Source organism: Lepisosteus oculatus, unplaced genomic scaffold (assembly GCF_040954835.1).
Source record: "Lepisosteus oculatus isolate fLepOcu1 unplaced genomic scaffold, fLepOcu1.hap2 HAP2_SCAFFOLD_74, whole genome shotgun sequence".
In the NCBI taxonomy this organism is placed as follows: Eukaryota; Metazoa; Chordata; class Actinopteri; order Semionotiformes; family Lepisosteidae; genus Lepisosteus; species Lepisosteus oculatus.
Genome location: NW_027168298.1, coordinates 408937 through 427103, shown reverse-complemented (window position 1 = coordinate 427103; position 18167 = coordinate 408937). Strand labels below are relative to the sequence as shown.

General features: G+C 41.5%; 3 non-coding genes across 3 annotated transcripts; 2 read left to right on the top strand and 1 right to left on the bottom strand.

The window, feature by feature from the left end:
- The first annotated feature begins 7203 nt into the window (after window positions 1-7203).
- On the top strand, window positions 7204-7285 carry trnas-gcu (transfer RNA serine (anticodon GCU)). The gene has a single exon. It is a non-coding gene; the product is annotated as a tRNA-Ser (tRNA).
- A 2434-nt stretch (window positions 7286-9719) lies between these two features.
- On the top strand, window positions 9720-9801 carry trnas-uga (transfer RNA serine (anticodon UGA)). Its single transcript has one exon. It is a non-coding gene; the product is annotated as a tRNA-Ser (tRNA).
- Window positions 9802-17869: 8068 nt separating this feature from the next.
- Window positions 17870-17942, bottom strand: trnar-ucg (transfer RNA arginine (anticodon UCG)). The gene has a single exon. It is a non-coding gene; the product is annotated as a tRNA-Arg (tRNA).
- Between the last annotated feature and the right edge of the window lie 225 nt (window positions 17943-18167).

The window sequence follows — 18167 nt, the reverse complement described above, 5'->3', positions numbered from 1 at the left end:
GTTAAGACGATTTTTGTCCACTATTTGCAAACCCTGTGTAATTGTCCTAACAGTTAGAACCAAAAACCTAGTATTTTCAGTGTCCAGATCTCCTGGCCCCCTGCCTTGCATATGCATTCTTCAAGTAACACATTGCGTGCTCCTTTATTTCTTTTTCTGCTGATTTAGGGCGGGACTTCAGCACCGCAGCTAGGAGAAAATTATATAATATTACTTCCCAAATTAATGATGATTAATATCTTCTTTAGTATAATCTAAAAAATGAACGGTTTACTAAGCTCAAAGCTGAAATAAATGTATAAAATTTGGCTTGCATCATAGAAGTTGAGCAATAAAGTCTGTCCTAATTAAAGAGTACCCAAAGTTTGAAAGTACAACATAGAATAAGAATAGAGAAACGGCAAAACGATTTAGTGTCATCTTCCCCATTCACACCATTCCCCATTTCGAATGAATTCTGTATGCGTTAAAAGACAGCTATACACAGAAAACATGCAGGACACTGCTCACGATGTTTGCCGAGCCGAAACACAGTGCGTTTTTCCAAGCCATTTGACAACGCCCGCCCACTGAAAACTGCAGCAGATCGTGTAAAGACGTTCAACTTTGTAACTACTGCACGCACAGGAAGCAGAATAAATTCCTCTTTTCAAACTGTCAAAGGTTTGCTTTGCGAACGCTGCAGGACATCGCACAACCTCTTTTGAATGGGGACAAACGATTTCTTATGGGGCGCAGTAAGTACAGACGTTTAAAAAGCTCCACTATTTTTATGTGCCATTTTTTGCTTATTCACTTACTATTTTAATCAAAATAATATTAAGAAAGATCTGTATGTATTCAGATAGTATTATTATTGTTCATACTTACTCGTCAAAAGAGGATTGCTGAGATATTTGCGGATATACTTCTACGTTTGAAAAACGTGTCCAAAATGGTGACCAACGAATACTAGCAATGCATTGTGGTATATAACCGGAAAATATGCTGGGTTCGATATTTTCTCAACGTATGCGTTTATTAATGTTGTCGATATTATGGTTGAAATTTAACATTGATAATACATCGCGGCTATGTGCCCCCTGCTATGAGCTGATGTGCAATTTTAACGCATGCAGTTAGTAAGGATCGGTCACTGTTGTATGGTATTATATACAGTATAATGACATTATGGAATAGGATGGGGACAGGCCTGGCATCACGGGGGGAGGGAGGAATGTCGCCCCTTCAGTTTTGGGCAAAAAGATGTACCTAACTTACCTAGGAGTATACGGCACTCTGCACAGTGTACGAAGTAATTTTCGCAGTAATTAATTTATTATATTTACTATATTTATTATACACGTGTAAATTAATTACTGCGAAAATAATTTACTTCGTACACTGTGCAGAGTGCCATATACTCCTAGTTGCGGCACACACGATACATACAGTAAAAAGCCTCAGGCACTGTGTTAGATGTGTTTTCGACGTTATATATGCGTTTATTAATGTCGTCGATTTTACGGTTGCAATTCGACTTTGATTATACGTCGAGGCGACGTATATATACGTATAGCCGTATTTTCGCCGTGAATATACGTATATTCGACGAATCAGTGCCCACTGGGTAAACTCTTCAGCAAACTCTGAACCAGCTCTAAGGAAACTAATCCGATTAGACGTTACTTTGACTCATCTTTTTACGCTAGGGTTAGGGTTAGCATTCCCACGCTACTTAGACACTTTGTTTACGCTCAGTGCTTGATTTTGGGAACTTCAGGACGAGTGGGAATTTTCTCCTATCTGTCAATTCTGTTTTGTTTTGGAGACTCTTGGCTGCCTATGTTGTACAGTGCAGCGTGAAGGAAACATTTTCCAAAACTGTGTCAGCTCAAAAGTTGTAAGAAAACCTCTCCAGCTGCTTTAACTCTCTTCATTTTTGTCATTTAATGTGACACTCGATGTATAACTGGAGCCTCACATATGCAAATGGTGAGGCTCCAGTTCGACACCCAGTTCAATACCACTTTACAGTAAATGACAAAAGCATGGCAGACTGTGCCGGACCGGCAGATTACTTCCGCTTATTTTTACCATATTAAACAATGGAAATCCAACCACTTGCATTTGTGACACTTGATTTTGGCTGCACCTAAGACACTCTTAAATCTTCAAACACATTTCTCTTCTCCCGCAACACTCTTGTCTGTCGGCGCTATGTGGCAGCGTTGCATGACAACCCATCTCACCACGGAAAGGAACCTAACAGCTTTGGTAAGAGAGGAGAAAAGGACCTGGCCCGTACGCGGCTCAAACCCACAACCTTGGCGTTACTAGCACCACCATCTAACCAACTGAGCTAACCGACCTCACAACAGTGGTCCTCTCTGTGCTGCAAAAAATCAAGCTCAGGGAATTTCTTTTGTCCTTTGAATAGAAAGCCGTGTAATTCAGTGTACGGGCTTTCTCGTGCAGTTTCATAGTTCTTGTAACCCAAATCCTACACTGGCCTGAAGTGCCCCCCCATTTCACAGCATTTTTCAGCTGATTTAAAATGTACCTAAAGGAGAAGCATTATTGAAGACCATCAATTACCAAGAGCTTTTGTCAAAGGTTTTGGTGGTCATTTTTAATGACCACAGAGCACTATGACCTCGGTTTTACATCTCATCCAAAAGACAGCGCCCTTTTTCCAACACAGCTTCTCCGTCACTATATTGGGACATTGGGACCCGTACAGACCTCAGAGTGAGCGCCCATTAACACCACTTCCAGCTGGAAGCTTTGTTTTTCCCTGTAGCTCACCCTCATCCTGGTACTGACCTGGCTCACACCTGCTTAGCTTCAGTGGGTTTTCAGTTGCGAGTTGCAAAAGTTGGGATACAAGTGTAGCGGCAATGCTTGTTAATAAGACAGAATTAAGCGTTGGTATGCTGTCCTAAATGAAGCCCCATCTCACCCCCCATCTCTGTGGTGCAGCCACAGAGAAAGTATTCATGCAGACTGATTTAAGTTGTTTTCTTTTGATAGGGAACAGCTCCCAGACAGGGATGCACTTAGCTAAGCCTGGCTATCATGATCAATGGTCATCCATTGGCGCCTATCTGTCTAGGGAGTGCTGAATGGACATCTGGACTGCATTCTTAAGTGTCAAGAGTAAGTGACTTATATCTCACCTTGACCAACCAATCAGGGACTGGCAGGGCGTGGTAATACCACGTGGGTCTCCAATGCCCGCCAAACTCTCAACCAATCAGCACACATCTGTGTCTTGGTCAAAAAGGGAGCGCAAGCTCAGATCGGGGCTCTCCTTGGCCATTTTCGCGCATCCTCAGAGACAATCACGTGACAACTGCTGTTGTCTGCATAGGGACTTGGACTTTGTTCTAAGCGCGAGGCCAAGCATCCCGTACGTACTCAGAATTCTACTAACGTGAATGCTCTGTTTGATCAACGGCAGCCTACAGTTGGACCCTCGTCGACAACCTGAATAGCTTATTCAGAAGCAGCGCTGGACCGGGAACGAACCAGTTTCTTCCCAGGCAAAAGAGTGACTTGTGAGGACTCGCGGTCACACTCTGTGCATAGAGACTTTCTACTAGCCAGCCGGACTGCTGGTAGATCCCCTCGGAGCAACGACTGCCCTGCGCGCCGCAGTCAGATTCCTCCGCCCGTCCTACTCCGAGCTGCACCTTGACTGGTTGGCTGGTAGCCAGAGGACGCCGACACAACGCCCATTGGACAACCGCTGGAACAGAGGCTGCAACAGAGCTTGTCAGCTGGTTTGGTGTTCGTGCCGGGAAATTCCAAATCCATACACAGTGGATAAGTTAACCCCATGTTCTACATTGCGTCTCGAGAATTCAATTGTACCTCAACACAAGTTGTTATCAATTTAATTCATGAGTAATGTATTTACTTCCGAGTTTAGAGTAACAATGGGTAATAACACTGATTAGCGATTTGGTAACCGAACGATATATATTGACATATATTCTCTGTTGTGTATCTCTTTGTGTTTGCATCTCTTCGAGATTATATATCTTGTATATTGATAACCCTCACAGTAAGGTCTGCCGCTCGTATCCAGGCAGACTAGTATATGTTTGGTGCACAATTTATATTAATAAATGTATCTCGTGTATTGAACCCGTGTGTGTGCGTTGTTAGTTGTTCTGGCGATTGATTTTCTAAAAGCCCCAACGAACAACCTCGTGATTACTGCTACAATTAATAAGTGTCTCAGTAAACCCATCAAACCACTACATTTAATGGCGTCCCTGGGTGGGCGAGTTTAGAATGAAATGAGACTCAATCGCACAGAATAACTGATGTTGCTGTGAGTTCAAGTTCAGCACAGCACCGTGGCTTTTATACGCGAATACCGGGTGTGCTGATAACTGCGTAAAGAAATCCCCCTGTTTTCTAGCGTTTAGTGTAACGTGTGCTGATTGGAAATCCATCTGCTCGGGTGTTTAGATTCCATACTGTATTTTGGTAAAAGGAAAAAAAGTAATACTCTTAAAGTTTCTCTGACGTAATGACAATGGCTGCTAAAATGTCTGAAGTGGAGTCGCTTATAAGTACTATTTCTAGCGACGACAATCCTGGTTACTGGAGCGGTATCGAAAAGTTGAACTTTGATGATATTGAGAAGCTGCAAGTAGATTTAGTAGCTAAGGTAGCGAACCAGCTTAACACAGGAGGGTCTGTGAACGCAGTTCAGGTCCTATCTAGTTTCGCCTTAAATCTAGCTAAACAGCTGGAACTGTCTTTGTCCGAGCTGACAAAGTTTCAAACGCTTCAGGGAAAGCTAGAAAGATATAAGGCGGAGCGAGTTGAGTTGTTGGATATAATCAGAGAAAAGAGAGTGAAAAGTGAGGAAAGTGAAGACAGACTCAGGGAAGTTTTAGGTAAATTAGATGACCTGTCTGCTAGAGAAACTGCGGCTGAGGTAGCTAGGAGAGACCTAGAAGCGAGCTTGAAAGAAAAAGAAAAAGAAATTGAGAGTTTAAATGAGCTCAGCCAGGAAAGGCAAAAGGAGTTAGATGCTGCCGTACTGGAAGCAAAACAGGCTAGATCCCACTTACATGCCAGCCCACCTAGCAGCCCGGAGCGCTCACCCAGGAGGTTTCTCCCGGCCAGGGTCTGTGGTCGGATCGGCATGGGGGAGATCGCCGAGTCCTGCGCGAGACGCAAGGGCGATTCAATTCAGGCATAGACCCCCTGCTCCTGATCACGGCCGTCTCCCTGCCCACGGAGAAACTGTAAAAATTAACCTCCACTCCCTGAGGCAGTTAGCCAAAGATGTAGAAAGGTTTGACCCGACAGTGTCAGGGAATAATGTGGAGACCTACATTGATGAGCTGAGATATACTTTGCAGTTTATGCCCGAAGCGTCCGAACAGGAAAAGGCTATGTTAGTAAGGAAAACTACCAGCCGAGCGGTCCACGAGTGGATGTCTAGACAAGGACCTGAGGTCTGTAATAGCTTTGAGGAGCTGTGTCAGGCAATGATCGGAGAATTTTCGGCTTTTATAGATCCCATATCTGCCGTGGCCACAGCGCACCATATTAAGCACGAAAAAGCTGAAGCCCCTCGCGACTATTACCCCTATTATATAATATTTTACTATTATATAACTTGTAAAATATTACCCCCGGTCCATTCTCTTCCAAAAGTGAGAAACACCTGTTTTCTACATTTTGTCTGTTTTAAAACCATATCTCTTTAAACCAAACCAAGAGTTTGTCTTTTGCACTGATATTCTGATTCATTTCAATTTCAAAGAAAAAAAAAACATTATCTTCCAAAGCATCATAAAATTGTCCATTCTTCCAGACTCTACTTCTCTCTTGTAGTAGTACAGCAGACCTTTCCAGGTGAGCAGATCACAGAGTCCGAAATATGCTTCCTCCATCAAGCAAAGTACCTGAACATGACTCGGTCTTCATAAAAGCGCCCCTGTAATAAAGAAATTAAATCCAAAATCAAGAGGGCAGTTGCCTACTGAAGTTCAAGAAGTCATCAATTTTAACCTAGCAACACATTAAAGGCTGCATCTATACAAGTACGATTCTAGAAATGCTCACCAGATTACGTTTTAAGAAAGAACTGCGCCTCAGGTTCCGCCGAGATCTTAACTCGGATGGCAGGATTCAGAGTCCGGAGTGCGGACTGATGGCGCACGGAGGGTCCACATACTGTGGATCCCTCAGTTTTCTTCCGCGTGTTTAAACCGCCAGCGTGTGGCTCTCCTGTCCCCGTGACCTCATTGCTCTGCTCTCGCCTCTGTGCAGCCGAGCCCGACTCATGGTAAAGTGGAAAAAAATATGCCCTCAACGTGGGATTTACTCTGGATCGAGGATAGATGTCACCTTTTTATCGTTGAACAGGATGTATGTGATGTGGCGACTAGGTTCAATTTTGTATCCTTTTAAAAGATTAAGGACTGGGGTGAGCGGGATTTATCACCCTTTCAGCTAAGAACCCGACGTGAGCACCGTTTAAGCTGCATAGACTCGGTCGTTTAACTCTTCTCCATTAGCAGGGTTAAGGTTAAAGAAAAAAAACATTGCTGACTTCTTTTTTTTTTGCCAGCCGCGAGCGCTGATTAGCGAGGTTTGTATTTCATGTTTTGCAAGTTGCATCCATTTTAAGAAAAACAAGTCGTTCAAGACAGGAAATGAATACTTGCATTTAATTAAGTCTAGGCGTATGCGGTTGTCCATAATGACCAGTTCTGTTCGAGAACACAGCACAAAAAAAGGCACCGCTGGGATTCGGACCCAGGATTTCTTGTTTACTAGACAGGCGCTTTAACCAACTAAGCCACGGCGCCCCGGGAGTACTGTTTTTTTGCAGCCACTTGGACACACCACTCAGACACATCTGCATTCGGTGTGTGCTCCGCCTGCTCGCTGAGCAAGTTGCCACCTTTACATACAATAGCAACATCGACACCAAGAGAAAGGATGACAAATGGCTTTTATCTGGAACTTTTCATGTCCAAGGAGCTCAATGTGCTTTCTGTGTACAACAGGGCCACTGAACTCCACACTGGCCACTGAACCACAGCAGTGGCTTGCTGGCTTGACATCTCCCAAGGAAAATGTTGAAATCGCATGTGGAACAGGAAAAGGACCCTCGAGTACGAGGGAAAAAAAAGAAAAAGATCATCTGGAGCGTGCCAACCCGTGTCTGGACAGCCCAGTTTCATTGACGAGGTGGCCGAGTGGTTAAGGCGATGGACTGCTAATCCATTGTGCTCTGCACGCATGGGTTCGAATCCCATCCTCGGCGCTTTCTATGTTTGACACGTGTGCCTGTTAGATGTTGGCCCTCCTTCTGTTTGCTCCAGTACTAGAGCTGTACATTTTCTAGCGGTGGCTGAACATGGTATAGTAGGCTAACGTCGGTATCGAGCAGTGGCAGTAACAGTATTTACGTGCCGCTGCTGCCAAGTGGCTCTGGGTTGAGACCGCATTTTCACTTACTTGCAGCACAAACGGAGAAAGCGATTTTTGACAGTCTCTCGAGAGACTGCGCTAGGTGTTTAGGGATAAACTTTGTCAGTTCCCCCTGGGATGATGGCCTCTCAAATAGTTTGTGATTCCTCTAGACGTTTATACAGTAGAAGCCTGCTTCGTGGCTTAAATCCAAGCTAAGGAAACGAGTTAGAGGTCTGATGCAGAACTGCACTGTATGTGTGAGGAAAGCTGCCCCCTTCTGTTCCATGTCGACCGAACAGAGGACTGTAAAGGATACGACCAAGAAACTTTAGGATGCTGGTTGGAATCCAGCTCCAAAGAAGCCCCTTTGGGTGTTATGTCATGAAAAAGTAAGAACAGAGAATCTCCCTTTGATCAAAAGCGCAACAGAACTGTTTTCCGTGGAGCAGGTTTCAGACCCGTAGACCTGTTTTATTTGTATGGCGTTCGTAAGCGCGCAAAACAAGGACAATTCCTGCGTCTAACACGAATGTAAATGCTTTTGAAAGTGCAGTGTGGTGCAGCTTGTAAAATCCTTGTCCACATTTGTGGTTTGTTGATGTTTTTTTTCTGTCTGCCAAAGTTGCATTTTGACATCCGGACGGTGAGACTTTATCATTTGAACGTGAAGCCAGCCTTAAACCCTCTGAGGCGTGTCTGTCTGCCGGCATGTATCTTGTGAAAGGTATTTTTTTTTTAACGGAGAGCGACTTTAAAAAGGTTTCCGCAGACACCTCGCACTCCGGAGGAGGAATGCGGCGGCGGCGAGCTCACTGTAGTTGTGGCCGAGTAGTTAAGGCGATGGACTTGAAATCCATTGAGGACTCCCCGCTCAGGTTCGAATCCTGCTGACTACGGCGTCTGCTGCACGTCGCCTTGTGCCTGTGTGGCAAAGGCGAAGTGCCGCTTCTCCTTTCCTGGTACTATAAAAATGCTACATCGCTTGGTCCTGCTTCCATGGAAAGCAGTTCTTCAGGTAATTCTACTCTCTTACCAAAGCTGTTAGGTTCCTTTCCGTAGTGAGATGGGTTGTCATGCAACGCTTCCACATAGTGCCGACAGACAAGTGTGTTGCGGGAGAAGAGAAAAGTGTTAGAAGATTTAAGAGTTTCTTAGGTGGAGCCAAAATCAAGTGTCACAAATTCAAGTGGGAAGATTTCCAATGTTTAATATGGTCAAAATAAGCGGAAGTTATCTGCTGGTCCGGCACAGTTTGCCATGCTTTTGTCATATACTGTAAAGTGGTGTCGAACTGGGTGTCGAACTGGAGCCGCACCATTTGCATATGTGAGGCTCCAGTTATACATCGAGTGTCACATTAAATGACAAAAATGAAGAGAGTTGTAGCAGCTGGAGAGGTTTTCTTACAACTCTTGAGCTGACACAGTTTTGGAAAATGTTTCCTTCACGCTGCACTGTACAACATAGGCAGCCAAGAGTCTCCAAAACAAAACAGAATGGACAGATAGGAGAAAATTCCCATTCGTCCTGAAGTTCCCAAAATCCAGCACTGAGCGTAAACAAAGTGTCTAAGTAGCGTGGTAATGCTAACCCTAACCCTAGCTGGAGTTTGAGCAATCCAGCACTGAGCGTAAAAAGATGAGTCAAAGTTACGTCTAATCGGATTAGTTTCCTTAGAGCTGGTTCAGAGTTTGCTCAAGAGTTTACCTTTCACAGATGCGCAAAGAAGAATGTTGGGGGTGCACGCTTCAAGGCGCCTTACAGCTGTAGGGAGTGATTCGAGACGATTCGTGGCGTGTGCTCGTTCCCATGTACCGTACGCCCCGGGGTGCAGTGCTAGGATGACCTACAATACCACTTGGGCACGTAACGGCGTTATGTGCAGGGTTTTCGTTTGTTCGTTTTGTTTTGCTCTGCTTTGCTTTGTTTTGCTTTCCATCGCGTTGGTAAGAGCGTAAATAGAAATGCGATTCCTGCGTCTACCACTAATGTAAGAGCTATTTCAAGTGCGACGTGGTGCGGCTTTTCAAATGCTTGTGGGCATTTCTCTGTTGTTGATTCTTTTTTTGTGTGTAACAAAGTGGCATTTTCATGTCCGGACGGGGAGACTTTATCATTCCGACATGAAGCCAGCCTTAAACCCTCTGAGGCGTGTCTGTCTGCCGGCACGTATTTTGTCAAAGGTATTATTTTTTTTTAACGGAGAGCGACTTTGAAAAGGTTTCCGCAGCCACGTCGCACTCCGTGTTAGATTAAAGGAGGAATGCGGCGATGGTGAACTCGCTGTAGTCGTGGCCGAGTGGTTAAGGCGATGGACTTGAAATCCGTTGGGGACTCCCCATGCAGGTTCAAATCTTGCCGACTACGGCGTCTGCCGCACGTCTCCTTGTGCCTGCGCGGCAAAGGTGAAGTGCCGCTTCTCCTTCCCTGGTACTATAAAAACACTAAATAGCTTGGCCCCGCTGCCATGGAAATGAGTTCTTCAGATAACCACACATCTTGCGTTCGCACCTTTGGTGTTCTACTTATGCCTTTGAAAACCTAATGAATAAAACTGAAAGAACCGACACAATATGTAGGTGCTCGTAAAGCATGCATTAAAGAATTGTTAACAGCAAGGGTTTCAGTGGGTTAACTGAGGAGAAGGCGTGATCGCTAATTGTTGACTTTTTATTTGGTGTTAGAAACACTCTTACTGTGCATGACGTGCAACAAATTTAGCCACAGAAATTGCATCACGCTTTCATGTATGCTATTGCAGACACCAACGTTGCCTAGATAGAAAACCGAAATAGCCGTGGGTTTGCTTGCTGGTCTGAAGGATCTCTCTTCGAATCTCTATCATTTGTCAATGGAAGTAAAAGGTGCTGCAATCTGATACGTTCAGAATCAAACCCGCAGCTGTTGTTCGACTTTATTTCTTGACTAATTACAACTGAGTGTCGCATGAGCAGTTACGTAAACTTGTCTGATATATTTGAACACAAATGCCGTTCTTCAATTAAAACTAACAGTACATTGTCAGGGACATTCAGTTCTATACAAACAAGAGACAGACAAGAGAACATTTAGTATATAATAGACAGAAAGAGGTTCGAATCCTGCCGACTACGTTGTCCACCTCCTGTCGTTGTGTTTCGGCGCAAGCAAAGAAGCGCGCCTGTTCGGTGTTCCTGGTGGTTTTAAAATGCCAAATTGCTTGTACCCGCTCCCTTGCAAATAAGTTCTTCAGCGTCCGCGAATGGCATTTTACAGCTGGAAGCAGATGTCGACGCTTTTTGCACAGAGCACCAAAAAAGCGTCTTTTTTGAAGGCCCGGGTTCTGAGCATTGGTGGTTCAGTGGTAGAATTCTCGCCTGCCACGCGGGAGACTCGGCTTTGATTCCCCGCCAATGCAGTGGCTTTTGCAGCTAGCTGCTCCATCACTTGCATCCCCTTGCAACTCGCAACTGAAAACCCACTGAAGCTAAGCAGGTGTGAGCCAGGTCAGTACCCGGATGAGGGTGAGCTACAGGGAAAAACAAAGCTTCCAGCTGGAAGCGGTGTTAATGGTGCCGGCGGTGGGGCGCTCACCCTGAGGTCTGTGCGGGTCCCAATGCCCCAGCATAGTGACGGAGACACTGTGTTGTAAAAGGGCGCTGTCTTTTGGATGAGATGTAAAACCGAGGTCACATCGCTCTGTGGTCATTAAAAATGACCACCAAAACCTTTGACAAAAGCTCTTGGTAATTGATCGTCTTCAATAATGCTTCTCCTGTAGGTACATTTTAAATCAGCTGAAAAATTCTGTGAAATGGGGGGCACTTCAGGCCAGTGTAGGATTTGGGTTACAAGAACCATGAAACTGCATGAGAAAGCCCGTACACTGAATTACACGGCTTTCTATTCAAAGGAGGGCAAAAGAAATTCCCTGAGTTCGATTTTTTGCAGCACAGAGAGAACCACTGTCGTGAGGCCGGTTAGCTCAGTTGGTTAGAGCATGGTGCTAATAACGCCAAAGTCACGGGTTTGTGCCCCTTACTGGCCAGGTCCTTTTCTCCTCTCTTACCAAAGCTGTTAGGTTCCTTTCCGTGGTGAGAGGGGTTGTCATGCAACGCTGCCACATAGTGCCGACAGACAATTAAATGACAAAAATGAAGAGAGTTAAAGCAGCTGGAGAGGTTCTCTTACAACTTTTGAGCTGACACAGTTTTGGAAAATAATTCCTTCACGCTGCAGTGTACCATATAGGCAGCCAAGAGTCTCCAAAACAAAACAGAATTGACAGTCATATAATGTCCATTAACCCCGGTTTTAAACGCAGCATCATGTCTGCCATCATAAGAATATGAGTCCAATATTTTAGAATATAGTCAGAATGACTTCTAACCTTAGCTGTGGTGTCTTTAATCCCTATTGCTCAATGCATGGTGTACGTACTGCATACATGTGTCTTGAGAATGAGGAATGGGCCCCTGAGACAGTCATTTGCCTGTTTCACAAATGATCGTATTTTACTAGAGATTCTGTTTGGGATTCAGATGTGCATTCGGACAGCAATCCCTTTCAAGAAATGATATGTTCTGGATGAGGTCAAAGGTGCTAGAACACTGTATTTAGGATGTGTTTGCAGTGATTGTGTGTCTCCTGCTTCAACGCAGTGATATATAGATGTGCTCCTGTAATTTATTGGTACATGCCCAGGGCAGTAAGTAGTCTGAGGATTTATTTCCAGACGGCATAGAGCAGTGAAGCACTTCTACTTAAATTATTACATTATACACAATTTGAGTTCATTTTAAAAAGTAAAAGGTAATGAAAGGAATGCATTTTCATAAGAAAGATAATACCGATATGCATGTGATAATCTTCCTTATATCATGTAGTGCGTCATTTGGACACTTTGTGGGCTTGAAATACAAAGAAAATCATGTTCTATGGTACAAGATAAATACAAAACTTAATCATTTATTTTAATTAGATTTGTTTATAAAGCATAAGCAATCATTTATTACATTAATATATGTGAAAATGACATTTTAGCACCATAATATTACATACAGGTCTCTAGCTTCAACACAGTGATATATATATATATGCTCAGTGATTTATTGGTACATGCCCAGGGCAATAATCAGAATTAGTATTTATTTCCATACGGGCTACAGGTAATGTTGTGAAATACTTCAACACACTGGATCGCAGATTTAGACCCCCTGCACTCTTACTCCTTAAAAACCAAAGAAATGAAGATATGTAGCAATCACATTGTAACAGGGGTGACAGTGACTTAATGCTTATATTACTGGACTTCTGGTACCTTTAGGGTACGGTGTTCCCTGAAGGGCTCTCAAACCCCGCATTTCAGATGCCTAGCTGTATTGCTGATGTGTTGCACCTCAGAATCACTTTTAAACCTTACCTCTGGTATCTTTAATCCCTATTGCTCAACGCATGGTGAAAGTATTGCATAAATGTGTCTGAAAATGAGCAATGGGCACCTGAGAGACTCATTTGCCTGTTTCACAAATGATCATATTTGACTAGAGATTCTGTTTGGGATTCAGTTGTGCATTCTGACAGCAATCTCTTTCAAAAAATGATTTTACCTTATCGCGGCTTTGCCCTTCTTGCCTCTTTGGACAATATCTCCATCTTGTGGTCGTTGTTGGTAATGTCTAGACAATATCTCCATCTTGTGGTCGTTGTTGGTAATGTCTTCTTATGCCCTTTTTTTATTTCAATTCTCTATTAGATGATTCTAGAATCTCTACAATAGAGTTGAAAACATCAGTTTTATAGCAGACAATATGACATTATTTATAGTCCAATTAGAAATTTATTACCCTGTTTTTAACATAATAACAAATTAAAACTAAGTTTGGAACACCAGGGAACATAAAAAATGATTTTTAGGAAAACCATGAGGTTCTCTGTGTCCGATGCCTGCAAGGGGAGAAAGCTAGAATCCTTTGATTTTTCCAAATTTGAAAATAAACATCATATAACAACAGCTTTCATTCCTAGGAGTGAAAAACAACCATTTTTGAAGACATATTAGTTTCTAAAACACTACAATAAAGTTAAAAACGTCCATTTTATATTACATTATTTTTTGTGAAATAATTAAATTGGCTTATTTCTCTCGCATTAAATTGGCTACAAATGCAAGAATTCAACCAGATATTCTTGTAAAATGTATAATGTTGCATTGCAGTTAGTTAATGTAGTTAGTCCATAGTCAGCAATCTAAACTTTATTGTTAAGCTTTAATGATTGATGTTGTACCAGTAACCTTTAGAAATACTATAGTACTTCACAAATGCTTTGTGTGTTTGGAAACCTTTTGAGTAAAAGCCTTATAAAAATAGGTTTAGTTTTTACAGGACATCACAAAGAAATAGGATGGTATAATTCTTATAATTGCTTAGTGATTGTATTTGGAAGATTATGCACTAAACAGACTTCAGGAATGCCAGTGGATCATTGTGCTATTTGGAATTATTCCAAAAATCAAGTGACCTCTTTGCTGTAGTATTTTTAGTATTATTTATTTAGTATTAATAAAGAATAGATTTATTAAAGTCGTGCGATGTGCAAGCGGGATATGTAAAATAATTTAAAATAAAGTTTTTTATTATTGTTATAGAGAAACATGATCAGATTTTCCCTGGTTCAGAAAAAAAACGATTAAAATCTGTAATCTTTCCACTTGTATGTCATCAGACATTAACGAGTACAACCCCCCTCTCTGCCGGAGTGCTGGCTGTGACGAATTAAACCAATTTCACAGGTGTTTTCAAAGTAGGAAGTACAGTGTTAACTAGTAGATGGCCTCCTCAATGAAATCGCTTCAACATGCTAATGCGTTGGTGTAACAGTCCGGGCGTGGCAAGCTTCCAATGTCAACTCGACTCGATTGGAAGACAATGAACGTATTTTAGCCCTAAATGAATTAATAGCAAACATGGTTTACATAAAAGACATTTTTCCAAGAAAGTTTATAATAATACAATCTATAGTTGAAATCTGAGCCTAAATATAAAGAAAAAAGCATTTTCAGAGAGCAATCACGCTGTGTTTATGTAGAAAAAGCGATTAGGTTTATGAGCAATCTAATTACCTATTCGCTTAAAACGCTATATAAAATAAAGTTTATTTAAAGATGAATGATAAGTGTCGCAGTTTTAATAATTTTCGTAGTAGGGCTTGGACAGATTCCAAGTGCATTTTTGCAATTTACGTTGCATTGTCCAATGTGATGTTGTAATACAGTTTAGAATACAGTAAGTCTAAACTGTATCAGCTTTATTTATGGATTGCAATTTAGAAAAAGTCAAAAACCGCACTCAAAATCCAATTTAGAGCTTTCTGGCAAGAGGAGACACCCAAATTATAATGTAACATGCCACTGTTTGTGCATGAACAAAGTTATACTGCAATTTTCCTTAGATACGCGATTAAAAAAAATAATTTTTTTGAATCCCCGGCCAAACACATTCCATAAGAATCAGCGCTTTTATACAGTATATCGCCTTTAAACACGCGTTTACGATTTAAATCAAAACTCGATTCAAATCAATATAAATGTTTATTTTGTAACGCATAGGTGACTATTCATTGTTATTAAAAAGACGTAAATTCGATCATGTTGTGATATTTAGAAATATAAATTTGTTTTGATGCGAGTGAGGTTTTATTTAATCTCTGACCAAGGGAAATGTTTCATTTTTTCAAAGAAATGTTTGTTAAAAATTAAAGTCATAGTTCCATGAGATTCAACCACAGACCATGTGACATAGGAGTCAGGAACCTAACCCACAGCACCACCAGCGCAGTCACATGCTGAGGGCTGAAAAAGCACTACAGAAACATTATCGACTATAAAATAATGTAATTAGGCACAGAAGAAGTTTACAGCACAGTACAATAATAAATGCTGACCATGACTTTAGAAGCATAAATTACCTTACACTCAATTTAAACACAAGCTGTCTTTAGCCCTCTAAGCTGGTTCATACAGAAATGTAGAGAACCAGGCTCAGAACACACAGCTTCATTAGCGAATACATATGCAGAACAACTAGAGAAGATGTTTTACAGAGGATGGATTTTTAGAAACATCCCATCAGTGACATCACTGAAGTCAACTCCTAGGTAACTGTCGTGTGGATAGTTTCACAAGAATCAGACAAAGGTTTAAGCATCGCTTATTTTAGATAAAACTGCAAAAAAACAACAACAACCCATAATGTACTTCTTTGCGGCTCTGTTTGCCCAAATCATATATTCACAACGTGAAATTAGAAAATAGTATTACGTAACCAAAAACCGCAATATGGAAACAGAACCTGTGTAATTGTTGACAGATGATGTACTCGTAACATTTTTACAAGACGAACTACAACATTTAAAAAATGACTTGTATGTACTTGATATCTCTAATCAATCCACTGCACTGCATTAAAACAAAACAAAAACTAAAACGCCCTGGGCATACCGTTTCGCGCTTCTTATCAGTTGCTCAAAAGCAATTTGACCGTATGAAATGCATAATATAAACCTAGAAACACATACGTGAGGAGTATTTACGTAGTATCGGTGTCAAGACATACCTCTCAAATACTGTAAATCAAGTTAAAAATATCTCAAGACCGATTCTGGTCATAATGAAACCATGTTTCGTGTATGTTTTCTTTAAAGTACCGAGACCAGCCATATACTGTATGTTTATGTTCCAAAATTAATATCGTTTATGGCCTTCACACGCGTTGCATTACGCTCCTATTCTTTTTATGCTCAGGCACTAAGATTTCCCTTCAGTGGTAAAATTCCATATAAATATTCAATACTTAAACGGGCACAGTTAAGACATTAAATATACATATACATATACATATACATATACAAACTGTATACAGTACAGTTTGCATACGGTAATATGTTTATGTTCCTAAATCAATCTCTTTTATGAGCATGTGAAAGGCATGGTGAATCGATTCTCAAAAATTACTGTACTTTGCATGATTGGAAAAAAATGCGTGATTGCGAAATGCTGTGGTGTTACTTTTACAATGAAGGTCAGTGAAAAAAATAATGTGGACCAGGGCAATACTTTGAGTTTACAGCTTGTCCAAGGTCATTTATTATTAATACTATTAGTAATATCTTCATTAAAGACTTTGATGGCTACAGCTCAAACATGAGAAGTTGAGCTTTATTAGCTCCACCTTGCGGAAATTCCGGATACTATTATTTTGCTAGCGGTATTTAAAATAATGCAGTATCGCCCGCACATTTTGAATGGCTGCATCTGTAGCAATCATATTGTAGCAGACACTCATTTGCCTGTTTCACAAATGATCACATTTTACTAGAGATTCTGTTTGGGATACGGATGTGCATTCTGACACCAATCTCTTACAAAAAATGATTTTACCTTATCGCGGCTTTGCCCTTCTTGCCTCTTTGGACAATATCTCCATCTTGTGGTCGTTGTTGGTAATGTCTAGACAATATCTCCATCTTGTGGTCGTTGTTGGTAATGTCTTCTTATAGATAGATACTTTATTGATCCCGTGAGGGAAATTGCAGTGCAACAGCAGCTTAACACACACAACACAGCCACAGTGTAACGAATTATATAATAATAGTACAATACTGTATATATACACTGTATATATATATATGAAACAGAAATAGAAACAGAAACAGGAATCGCTTACTCACCTGGAGAATCTCTGTAGGAATATATAGCATTTATCAATGGAAATAAAAGCTGCTTTAATACAGTGCATGTTCAAACTCAAACCCTCAGCTGCTGTTCTTGTTTGTTTTGGGACAAATTGCAACTGAGCATCGCATGAGCCGTTACGTACCCTTATCTGTTTGGCAATTTCAAGGGAGGAGTTAGGTCAGAATGGGTAGGCTGCAAAACAACAAGTAAAGATTTATTCCAAGATGAAACGTTGTGGCGGTTTTCTTATCTTTTCAGCATGGACTAAACTTTTACGTGTTCCTTATATGCTATATATGTATATATTAGCACCAATGTCGTTCTTAAAAACTAACATGAAATTGTCAGGGACATTCAGCTATATACAAAGACGAGACAGACAAAGTAATAATTCTGTATTAACGTGGCCTACATATTGACGCAATGATCGAACTAACTGACATGTTCTGATTCAGATCCCCTGCAGTTCATGCCAATTAGAACAAAAGCAATGCTGAGTCCTCCCCACCCTACTGAGCACAAATTCAGCTGCTCTCCAGTTCTGTTCTGCATGTTTTTTCATTGCAATTGAGCTCGGAGCTGGAGATGATCTCCATACAGTTCTGTGTTAACTAGCCCGCACTTGCGTGCTAATTTACGGGTTGTGGCAGATGCTTTTCTATAGTTCATATACATGACGGCAACCTGTTACCGAGGAACCTGAGAGGTTTAAAAGCCTCACGAGCCAGGCAGGACTTGAACCTACAATCTTCTGATCCGAAGTCAGACGCGTTATCCATTACGCCACTGGCCCATAGAACATGCGCTTGCACTCCACCACAGAGAGCTCTACACTGCTACTAGTAGTACACCTCCCCATCTAAATTTTCACAGCAAGAAACTTGTGTTTCCTACTATTTTTATCAGGTTTAAAATATCATCTCCTTAAAACAGAAAAAGTGTTGATGTGTTGTGCTGAAATTCCGATTGATTTTGAATTCAAAGAAAAAACGTTTTCTTCCAAAACACCGTGAAATTG